Consider the following 11,010-nt stretch of genomic DNA (forward strand, 5'->3'; position numbering starts at 1 on the left):
TCAAGGCAAACTTTCAGATTGAGTTGTGTGGCCGCATCCAGACCGCCTGCTGGCAATGGTGTCGGCTCCATGTGCACCCCTGAGCCATGCCTGGGGATTAGCTGGGACAGTGCTTGCTGGCCTGGGGGCCAAAAATGTACCAGAACTATGGTAGCAATTTAACAGTATGGAAAATTGGGTTCCCATGCCAGGGAATGTCTCTGTTGGGATCTCCAGGCAGGGGAATGTCTTTACATCACCAGAGGTAAAATTGCAAACATGCACACACATCTGTATGTATAAGTGGTATACAAGGGCATACTTAGGAGGTTAAATATAGGAAACTTTTAGGTGCTTGGATTTATAGCAAAGGTATTTAGACCCCCAGTGCTCAAAGAAATGCCAATGGGGATTTAGCATCTCTGTATTTGCAGATCTAGTCCACAGTACCTGTCCCGGGGTGGAGTTGTGGTCCCCACTAGATACTTCTCTGCTAGCAGGAATGAAGGGCCAACATAAATGATGATATGTATTTTCCTTTGATCCTTCCCCTCATTGGCATGATAAACTAGCTCCCTGCTGCAAATCACTCCCCACCATGCTGCTTCTATGCCAGACCACACAGAGGAAGCTCAGAGGTACTTACAGTGATTTCGAGCCTGCTGACTAGCGTCCACAACCCTCAGTGCCCCAGAAAGAGGCTTGAAGGCCATAAATCTTACTTAAATTGCCATCTTAATGTGATCTCATGAGGCCCTTTAGGCTGGGGTTTGGATAGAGCTGTGCGCTGAGTTCATTCATTTTCTTTACCCTGTTGCAGATTTCACCAGCTTGCTGATCTGTAACGAGGTCAGCTTCATAAAGCATCATTTCTGTTCTAGGGCTTTATCTTCAGCTGGAACGACATAGCTGGGGAAGCTAGATAACAAATGGGTGAGCCTGCACAAGTTTGGAAGCAACCATGAGTCTGTTGCTCTTACCTATTGCCTTATAACTACTTACAGAAGACTTACGGAGTGAGGTAAGCCACATGAGACCACTCCATTGGCATTTGCTCTTTCACACTGGAATTAAGATATCCCATAGTGGGACATTGCCCAGTGACCCATGTGTCTCTACTGTAAATGGCAGGTACCCAGAGAAACCTTCACGTTGAGCTCTTGTTATCTGTGAGATCTGTGAGCTGAACATTGGGATGGACTGAGGGGGTGGGCCACAAGTGTTTAAGATGGGGTGAGCAGTCCAAAGCTGGCTATAAGGGATGAAATCTCCATTAAAGGTGGCACAGTGGACTCAGTGCAGTAGGGGCATGGCTACCAGTGGGGAGCAGTGGAAAGGGAAGAACAGCAGTGAGAGCCTAATGGCAAATGCAATGCGTGATTAATTGTGGAAGATAAAAATGGAAGTCTTGGCAGCTGTGGGACCAAACTGGGCTAACAACCTCTGCCATGAAGGGAGGTGGAGTTGGATGAAAAAGGAGAAGAGGAAGGCAAAGCAGCCAAAGAAGAAAAGAGGTGTAAAGGCTGAGTAGGAGTGGGAGAAAAGAACAATTAAATGATCATCAATCCTGATCCACACTTGGATGAGCTCTATGTTTTTTTACAGACTCTCAGGAGAGAGGAAGGGCAGCTCAGAAACAGCTTTCTCTGTCACTTTGTAAAGCGAAGCAAAGTCCTTTCTCACACTAGGAGGAAAAAGCCATAAAACAGCACTTTGCAGAACTGAATTGAGTTCCCCTGTACAGCTGGACTCTCAATCCTGTCCTCACCTGGGTCTTGTTCTGCACCAGAGACCTCACTCATGTCAGTTTTTGAATCAAGCAGTTGTAGTATAGCCCTTCAGTGGATTGGAAGGGATGAAAAATTACAGGTCAGAACAATCTTCTATATGAGGAAAGTTGACTTACCTTTTCTCTGTACCCATCATCTGATTCTTCCGTTGTACCTTTTCTCTTCACATGAAATCTACTAGCACAAGCATTTACTTTAATGGCCATGTAACAATTTTCCATACTTCTATTAAATTTGGAAGTGATAAACTGTGTTATTATCTCAGTTAAATTAAAAATAAAGCCAAAACTCTTCCTAATAAATTTCAGCAGACATCTGCAAACGATGCAAGCCTTATATAAGGCAGGCATTTGAGTTGCAGGAATACTGAAAAATAGAAAAAAAATTAATATGTATGCATCCCTGTGTGCACACACAAATAGGAACAAATGCAAACATGCAGGCAACCATCTTTTGGGACATTTGCCAATTAAACCAGATCTTTGTTAAATAAGGCTTAGAGTATGATAAATTATTGTGCATTCACTGGAAGGTTCTGAGGTCAGATGGAAACAGTTCTCTGCCAACAACAATCATCTTGAGACCTTGGTCTCATGTCTTGGCCATCGGTCCTGTCAGTCAGGTCCCCTGGTCCTGGTGCAACTGAGCCTGCAGAGATCAGTTCTCTGATGATGTAGAGCATGGAACAATGTACTATTAATTCAAAGTAAATTGAGCAAGAGCTACATGATCTAAGCTTCAGTTTGTCAGATGGTTCATTTACCAGGGAAGAAGATGCTCTGGCATGCTTAGGACGTAATTCCAGCAGTGCTAGCACCACTTTCAGACACAAGTGTCTCCAGTGATGTCCCAAAGACTCAAAGAGCTTCTAGTGCAAAGGTGCAAAGGCTAGTTCCTTCCATGAGCATGGTAACATGTGCAAGGAACACCTCACATGCCTGCAAGTTGCTTTCGTGTACCAGTGGGATGTTTAATGGGATGTTTACCATTTTCCCAGCTGAAAGCATTCCTGAGCCACCTTCACCAGCTGTTCCCAATTGAGGATCAATGTAGTCAATTGCTTCTGCCTGTGTGTAGGACCAGGAACTTTCAGGCCCACCAGAAGCTGTGAACTCCAACCTAAATGTTAGTGGTGAGGTCTCTCAGCTTAAAACCAGAAAAATATTTGCAAGGTGCCCTCTGACATACCTACATGTGTTTGGGGTTTTGGTGAACTTTTGCCCTTGGAGCAATTGGTCATTGGTCATTCTTGTTCTCTCTCTTTTGGCTTTGGTGTCACATATCCACAGAGCAAACCCACCTGGGAAAGTGTGTGTGGTGTTTAGGCCACATCTAATATACTACATTCAGTTTTGGGACCCCCAAATACAAGAAATATGTTGAGAAACTTAAATGAGTTTAGCAGAGGTCACTAAGGTGGTTGGGGCTGGAGCACGTGACATATGGGGAAGGGCTGAGGGAGTTGAGCTTGTTCAGCGTGGAGAAGGGATGTCTTTGGTGGGATCTAACAGCACTTTCTAGTGCCTGTGAGGGGGTTGTCAAGGAGGTGGAGCCATGCTTGTTGATGTGGTGCATGTCAGGGGGTCAAGAGACAGCAGTCAGAAACGGAAACGGGCAAGGTTCTAATTAGATGTAAGGAAAAAGTATTCATGATGAGAGTCACTACGCTTGGAGCAAGTTGCCCAGAGAGGCTGTGCAGTCTCTGTCCTCTTTTCAAGAGGCTGGAGACCTCATCAGGTCCTTTCAGCCTGAACAGTTCGGTGCTGCCGTGACTCCCGCTTTAGGTTATGTTTGGAACAGCACCTTTTCCCTGCCTTTCTGAAAGGGGTAGTTTGTGGTGGTGGCAACAGAACAAATCTGTTTATATTCCCAGCATGCTGAGAAGGGGTTCAGTTGGCAGCCAAGATTTCAAAGGGCCACTTAGTGCTGCCACCCTGTCCTGTATCAGGGCCAGGCAGCCTTTACAAAGCCCGGCACTATGGGAAAGGTGAGTCATAAACCAGGACGGTGAGGAGGAGACGTGGGCTTTTTACCACATAGAACAAATTGTAGTGGGTCTGCTGCGGCTGTGTATTTGGAAGGAAGCCTTATTTTTATCATCACTTACAAAACTTAGTATAAACCCCAAGCAACATTTCCATTTCCTTTCAGCAGCACGAATTTACCATTCAACAAGTCCCAGCAGCTGCTTTGCCGTTGCATCTTTTGTGTGTTTTAGTTTGTCTTTTTCTTACCCCCAGTTCAGTTTTTCTAGAGTGCTCCTTCTGCAAGGCCATTTTCTTGTACTTGGCCTTCCTGGGATGAGAAATGGGTCAGGCGTAGGGGCCAGCCTTCCCACGCTGTGCCTGGTTCTTCCATCTGCAGCAGTTCCATTGCAGAGGGACCAGCCCTCCGCCAGCAGCCCGGAGCTTGCGTGGCATCCCCAGGGAAAGCCTCTGCTTTCCTTCAACACATTGCTACCTGCTTGTTTAATTCTCTGAGCTTTACTGCTAGCCAGGAAAACAAGCATGGTATTTGAAACCAGAGCCCTGCTATGTCTTTAGGAGCTGCTGAAGTATTTTAGGAGCTCAGGTTGTCTGAGATGGTTTGCCTCTCTGAAATATGAATGCCGAGGGCTTTGTTGCTTCATTAAAAAATAAAGTTACTGACTTTATGTCAAGTGCATTGAAGACCTGGGAAGAAAATTGTCTCCTCTTAAGCACCTCTGATCACACCTCTGATTTTAGTGTGATGATAGTAGACTGCCTGCTAATTACATGGCTGTCTTGAAACTAGTCACCCAGCTCCCTGCAGGGGAAATGCTGTGTCTCCAGGCGCATGGTTTCTTAATTTTCTGAGAGAAGTAAGCAGATCAGTCAACAGCCTGTAGATCAGAGGATAATGTTGCAGTAAGAGGGAATTTGGACTTCAAGATGTTGTTCAATACAAATCATCTTTTGAAAAGTACCAAAGAAATTTGGCTAACTTGTTTTCCGTACAGGATACAGCCGGGCTTTTAATTCTCTACTTATTCTGCAGGACATAGCAGTGTGGGGTTCTGTTTTACATCTGAAGAAGAGCTGACTGCTGCAGGGTCAGGTCATGGGGCACAGAAGCACCTGCTGCATCAGGGGAAGGCTACAGGGATAGGCTACAGGCATATAAAAGCATCTGGGTGAAAGACAGAGACTTTTGGTAAAATCCGATTTCCTTTCAGGGGCTGACCAAATCTATTTCCAGCAAGCTTATTAATATTGCCATACTGAGAGGAGAACCCAGCAGCAATGGAAAGCTGTAGGTCACTGCCCCAAAGCTTCCTGCAGGAGGAGGGAGTTACCTAAACAAACAAGACCATGAACCAAGCTGGGAGAACCGAAACGGGATATTGGTTTCTCTGAGCTCATAGAGCAAAGCTGAAAAATCCCACCTTCTGACAGCGGTTCGTGCCCTCCCCCAGGTTTCCTCTCCTGCAGGTGTCTGCATGCTCATGCTTCGTCTCTCACCCTGGGCAAATGAAAGAAAAATGTTGCCAGGAAGATTTTCTCTTTGCAGTTGCTGACAAGCAATCTGTTTGTTGCTTATCTTTAACTTACACTGCACTAGAGAGAGAGCCCTGATAGTCTGTGTGTACTTCTAAAGGTCTTGCAGCTGATACGGCAATGTCTGACGTGTTCATTTCCATTCACTGGACCTCGCATTACAGTGTGGATTGATGTTTCTTTTAGATTTGAGGTCAAAAGCCATATAAAAATAAAAGCCCTTCATAAGATGTTATAAATGAACTTACTCTGTAGCTAGTCTGACCTCCTTACTATCCCTAGCAAACAAGTCAGTAATATTTTCTAAGATAACAGTGTTCCAGAAAAAAGCTCCTTTGAGCTCTGAAGGGCACCTCTGTTCCCAGAACACTATCAGAAAATAAAAGCATCTCCTTGGTCCAGTGCTTTGTTCCTGCCCTGTGAGCAACTTCCCCACAGGTCGGACAAGCTTTGAGATCCTAATGACTTTTATACTACAGATTTGTTGGCACTAGGCATCGTCGGCATTCCAGGGTCATTTGGCTGGTTTAGGTGGCAAAATCTGAAATACGGATCTTGAGCACATGTGTAGGAACTCAGGATAAAAGCTAGATGGACATGGCCTTATCCCAGTAGTAGCCCACCTTCTAAGGACTCTCCTTCCCAAGCTTCCTCAGTGTACTGTGTTATCTATCATCATCATCATCATTATTAATCGTTAGAACCACCATACTGCTTCGAGGTCTGTGCTAGGAATGGAATCTCTCTGCAGCAGACAGAGTGCACCTGTGTGTGTAGCAAAGGGTGGCCCATGCTGTAAAGAGTTAACAGCATAAACATGTGAGATCGAAGAGCTGGGAGAAAGCAGGTGGCAGATCCTCTGCTTGAGGCTCGCCTGCCTCGTCAGCTCTCCTGACAGCAAGGGAAAGGCTTCCTTTCCCACACCAACTGGAAGCGGTGGGCAGTGTCTCCCTATATGAAGCTCTACCCTACTCAGGAAACCCAGAAGGATCCTTGACAACCATATGCTTGTTACTAGGAAAACGTAATTGTTCTTAAATCCTTCCAGGGTGCTATCTGCCCCTGTCGCTCCCACCAGTTAGGTAGGAGTGCATCCATCCATCTCCAGCTATCTAAGAGTTAGCCATCTCCTCTAAACTAGTTTTCCATGGTCCCAGTATAACCTTGAGAAAGAGGTAGGAACTCACGAAATCTGCTCGCCTTGGATACTCTCTTCAAAGTGCTTCCTGTAGTGCCCACCAACTAACGGGAGGTGCTCAGGTAGGTCTCTCAGACTAGAGCCTGACTTCCACACGATCAGATTAATTGAGATTAAACCCAAGTCTGTAGGCTAAGTAACAGAGGAAAAAGTTGAGCAGCTCTGGTAAGCAAATCATTGCTGAGGAGTTTCATGAGCTCTGGCTGCATCATTTGAGGCTGGTATTAGATGAGTTGAGTTGCATCTCAACTAAATGCTGTGGGTGTTTCTTCCCATGTCTTTATGGAGGTTGCAAATCTCAGCCAACAGCGGGTGTAACTGGTCTTTTTGGATCTCTTCTGCAGAACAAAGCCTAAAGGCTAAAAAAAGCCTGAGGCCCCACTGAGGAGTGGTGAGTCCTGGTGGCAACAGAGAGACCATTAAAAGCCTCAACAACCTTACAAGAAAAAATATGAGAAAACCTGCAGAAAGGGACAAGAGTAAACATTAAAATATCCTCATCATTTTAATCACCATCCTGTTTTAATGTAGCACTTCACTCTGTTAATATAAAAATACCAGTTACATTTATTTTGTTAAGACTCGACTGAGTAGACCCATAGTCTAATGAAGTTATCACATATCTTTTTAGGTTCTATGCAGAGGTGAACAGATGGCTTTTTTGTGTGTCTGTGCAAGAAAAGCCCTTTCTGCAAACAGGGCTTGTCAGGTGACTTAGTGCATTAATTAAATGGAACAAATTCACACTTGTGTATTAAGTTAATTGTGCAGCAAAACAGAGCTTACTGTCAGGTTAGTTTCCGCTCAGCACAGGTAAATTAATTAACTTTCCAGTGTGTTAACAGAGGAAAACTGGATATGCAGGCTTTCTAGCTAGGTGAGACATCAGGGCACACATTGCAAGCGGGACCAGGAGTCTTTTCCTCCTTGCTGGTATCAACAGGAGTTGGTTTGGTCCAGCCCATGGTAAGCACTCTGATAGCTCAGTCTGGCTTGGACAGGGCAATGAATCAGTGAGGAATACATTCAAAAATCAGCTATAAAATCCCATTGAAGAGTGAAATATTTAAGGCTGGGAAGAGCCATTAATGACCATCCCAACGTTCTGTAGGACAGAATGAAAGATTTTTAGTTGGTTAGGTTCAGATGGATTGCATTGTATCCGATCGTATCAATAATACAATCAAATGCTATTGATTGTATTACTGATGGCTAGTAAAATTAAATACCTATAATGAATTAAAGCTCATGAACTGAATTAGAAATACATATATATATGTATTTATAAAATTCACATAAACTCCCAGGCTCATTTGTCATGCATCACAAATAACAATGGGAGAAACCTCAGCCTTGAATCCGGTATGCTCCTGGGATTTTACTAAGCAAGGGCATGTGGCTGCCCAGTGAAGACTGACATATGAGAAGCATTTGAACTACACTTCCTACGGATTAACTTTTTATTAGAATTAATCAAAATGAATATCAATTTAGGTTGCTTACTTTCAGATGTGGGAGGGATGGTGAGCAGAGTGAAGGCAGTAGAGGCTGTGAATAATGACAAATACACATGGTGTGTCTTTGTTGTTGTAAATAGGAGTAATTCTGCCAAAAGCAGTGCTCTGATTTAACTTGAGTATTCAGTCTGGCCTATTATTATACTGCACAAATTACATGGTTTAAAAATGTTCATCTGTCTGATGCCTTTCTTAACAGGCAGGAATTTTCAGTGAGAGATGGGCATAAACCGCAAGCAGAACTGGTTTACATCTGACTCAGGATAGCCATGTATCATCGGCATTCCCAGACCAGCTTATTCATCTTCAATGTTCAAAGATATTTTAAAAAAAGAGGTTGAAGAGTTAAAAAAGACAACACCAAAACTGAATTGTTGGTGAGATGCTGAAGTGAAACTTTTGCAAGACCCATGCAGAGGAAATGGTAAGACAAGAGAGGTTTTTCCAGTTCTGCAAACTCAAAGCAGAATTACCCCTTCATGTAGCAGAGTGCTGAGGTTTTGCTCTCCCCTCCACGGGGGCTGCAGGAGCTTGTGGGACTTATCATATAGCAGGAAGTCAGGGAGGATCTTCTGTCCTTCTATAAGTCAAGTGGGAAGACCACAGGGGAACTAATGTGGTGATGTCGGGAAAGATACTCAAACCTGATGTTACTACCTACCGCCTGTAGGACATCAACTAACACAAGTCTTCCCTTCAGTGAGAGCCTCAAGGCATGTCCCATGGACCTCAGAGGTGGGGAAGGAGGAGACCTGGGCAAGGCTTGCCCTGTGCTCCACTGCTCAGTGTGGAGCTGAGTCTCAAGGGCACGGGCTTCTTTAGCCCTGTTGTCCTCTGTCCTTCCCTGACCCTGACCTGGTCCTGTGGCCAAAGCCTGGGCTGGGGATGGTGTGTGAGTAGCTTGTGGTGTGCAGCATCCCTGCAGGGACATCTAGCAGATCCACCCTAGCTGGAGTCAGGTCCCTGCTCTGCAGATCAAGGATGCTTTTCCTCATGTACTCCTGCTGTACAGGAAGGGTAATGATGCCAGGTAACCAATAAAATTTCACATCCAACGTATTTTGGCTTCTTTCTGTTTTCATGAAAAGCCAAGCACATCTCACAATTTTCTCTGTTTATAGAGCAGGGCATGGAAAGAAAATCAGGGACATATGTTGTGTTTGTTCCAGCAACTGTGTGGCTCATATTGCAGAATAAACTAGCAAGCCCTGGCACACAGAGCTACGTATGGCAAGGTATGCAGCCCCACACAGCAAAGACAGTACAATATAGCAATGTCAAATCCTATAGCTCCCTCCCCCTGGGAGCTTTGGGTTTGTCTCCCTAGGGGCTCAGGAGTGACTGACCTCATGTGCTTCTTCTTTGTGTCTGTTTCTTGTACTTACTGCTGCCGATAAATTACCATCTGACATGGAGAAATAACTGGGCCAAAGTATACTCAGGCAGGAAGGAGCAAAGGAATATGTGTGTTATTTATGTATTTTATATGTGTATTTACATTTTGTATGTGTATTTATGTACATTTTATAGCTGCTACAAAAGCACAAGCTTTGCAGTGCAGTAATTTCAGGAGTTCAAACCCTAGTAATAATAGGGACCTGAGTGGTACTTCCCATGTGTATGTGTTCTTTAAGGGGGATGATGTGAGGTCATGGCTGCCATCCAGATGGGCATTTTCGGAAAAGGACACCCTCTGTCATGCAAAATCCCTTGTGCCTCATGTACCCTCTCCCTTCTGCTGGTGGCAGCAGCTCAGCTATGTACCAAAGGTTAGCTACCGAGTCACTAGAACCAGAGCATCCAACCAGTAACTGATCTGAAATCTGCTTGCCAGGAATGGTGATTCAGTGACCCACATTTGAGGGTTTTTTTCATATGAATTTGAGATTAATTTAATTATCCTTCTATTTTCCCAGAAAGATCTCATTTCACACTCCCTTGTTTTCCAGGAACAGGAGCAGCCGAGCAGCCGTACAGTGCTGGATGCTCATCTTGGCGATTTCCAAAGTGCTGTGAGTAGGGTATGCCAGGAATCCTGTTTCTAAACATATACTCAGTGTTCTCTGCTTCTGTAAAAATCTCTAGGCCCCTAATACTGAAAGCTAGAAAACTTTTTTTAATGCATAAATATGCAAAACCTCCCTGTGCAAACTTAGGCCTTTTGGCTTATCTGAGGAAGCTGCCCAGACACTCCCCTGGAGGGAATCTGAATTTCCCTGCCCTTGCTCCACAGACTTTCAGTCACCAAGCCAGTCATCCCAGCCACTGTCAAAGGTTGGAAGTCCATCCCCTAGTTGTTGTTTTGGCAGCAGTCTCATTACACAGAGTCCTTCCTGACATGGCTTTCAGCTCGGAGGGATTTAGCCTTCCCTGAGATGAGAGCTGCCTGGAGGAACTCAGGACAGAAAGAAATGAGCAGAGCTGGATCCCCTCTGCTGCTACACATTAGATTTAGCAAGCTGTTTTCGATGTTGCCGCTGGTCTTCCTCACATACCAAGCTATTTTCCCATTTTCTGAAGTCTTGCATTGAATTAATAATTAAATGCCTTTAAAATGGCTTCTAATGTGAGATCTCAGAGTATTTGCGCGCAGTGGTTGAGCACAGGTCGGTAACTTGCAGGTGGCTCGGTCATGTATTGGAAGCAGCAGGAACAGAACTAGGGCTTCCTATTTAGCACAACTTGACTCAGCTTAACAGAAAGCAAAATCCTGCCTTTCGGTTTGCCCAGGCCTGTATGTGCTGTATAGTGAAAGGTAATTAGTGGGGGTGATGTTTTGCAGGGTGTGACAACTATTTCTCTAAGGTGTTGGGGTTCGGCCCTATGTTTTCACTTCCTATCTGTCTGGTACCCAGCACACTGTGTTACTGAAGAGCTGTTAGTGATAACAACATCATCATAATTCAGAACAGCCTCAATGCAGAAAATGCATTCTGACCCGGTGTTTCTCCTGCAGATTAAATATATAACCATACTAAAAATTAGTAAAGACATAGTCTGGATGGAGC

The sequence above is a fragment of the Falco peregrinus genome, chromosome 3 (assembly GCF_023634155.1).
Source record: "Falco peregrinus isolate bFalPer1 chromosome 3, bFalPer1.pri, whole genome shotgun sequence".
Lineage (NCBI taxonomy): Eukaryota > Metazoa > Chordata > Aves > Falconiformes > Falconidae > Falco > Falco peregrinus.